The 1,200-nt window shown below is 31.6% G+C and overlaps 1 protein-coding gene across 1 annotated transcript in view; it reads left to right on the top strand.

Annotated features, from left to right (window-relative positions):
- The window catches only part of LOC119588734 (lethal(2) giant larvae protein homolog 1-like), a gene marked incomplete in the record, with an annotated part of 77,754 nt that overhangs the window by 73,374 nt on the left and 3,180 nt on the right, over window positions 1–1,200 (top strand).

Here is a 1,200-nt window from a genome sequence, read left to right as displayed (position 1 = left end):
AAGGTTCATTCATTAATAAACAGATTAAGTCTGTTTTCTTTTCTCTGCTTTTCAATGTTAATGGACAGCTGATTGTAGTGATTCACATTTTTTTCTTATAGATTCAGTTTCTTTTTTCCTTACCCTGCTTGTTGATGGACAGCTAGAACAATTTCTAATTACATTTTCTTGTCACTGTCTTTGTTTTAAGAAATTGAATTGGTCTCAGAAGCCAATATTCTGGTTGAAATGAAATACAGAAGAGTTATTGGCAAATTGATATGATGTGATTTACACTGACAGTAAAATATGTAAAAATACAGATATGGAATTTACTCTGTTCATATGAAGAATCTCAAGAACTGATAGCTGAGTAGACAAGCAGAGGTTTTAATGATGTATATTGAATTTTCAGCTTATGGGATATCACCAAATATTCAATTCTTTAGTGGATATATGTATTAGCCACATAATTAGATTTCAGATGGAGAAAGCTTGCAAGTTTAGCATTGTTTGGATAAAATAGGGCATATTTGGGGCTCTTATTTTGCCAGGGTGTTTGTTTAGACACTATTGCTGTCCTTGTCCCATGTTCTAGTTTCTCTTCTCCTTTTTTCCTCCCCTAATGTGTTAGGTTTGAAAAGAAAATCTTTGTTAATTATTTGTTCTGCTTTCTCTTGTTAATATTGTCTTTATTATTTATGTTAATATTTCATTATCTCTTCTGTTTCTTTATGTCTTTGTGTTACACATAATGATTTTTGTGTCTTTTTTTTTCTTCTTTTCATTCTTTTATAAGTGCTCCATCTTTCTTTCTCACTTTCTTCCTTTTCCAATCTCTCCTTATTCACGTCTTTGGGGTGCATGAATTTTGCTTGTTGATTTTGTCAGTGCATGTATTGTGCTACCATATACTGTAAATACACAACTTCAGAATTGTGTTGCTTTTCAGTGTAGCTAAATGTGCTGAGAATTGCAATGCAAAAGCAAATGTTTTAAGAAAATACTAGTGTAAGATGAAAATAGGTAGCCTGATTATAAAAAAATCTATAGACTTCTAATTGATCAAGTACTTTCATTTTGTGAAGGTATTGTCTACTAGCATTGGAAGCACAATATTTATTAAGTCATCTTACCTTCTCCAGATATTTAGTATGCTTGCTCTACAGATTGCATGTTTTTAACAAAGCACACACACATGCACATCGTTGTTCGTTTCAA

This window comes from Penaeus monodon, chromosome 24 (genome assembly GCF_015228065.2).
Source record: "Penaeus monodon isolate SGIC_2016 chromosome 24, NSTDA_Pmon_1, whole genome shotgun sequence".
Taxonomy (NCBI): Eukaryota; Metazoa; Arthropoda; class Malacostraca; order Decapoda; family Penaeidae; genus Penaeus; species Penaeus monodon.
Note: the sequence above shows the minus strand (reverse complement) of the source record. Positions and strands in the feature narration are given on the sequence as shown.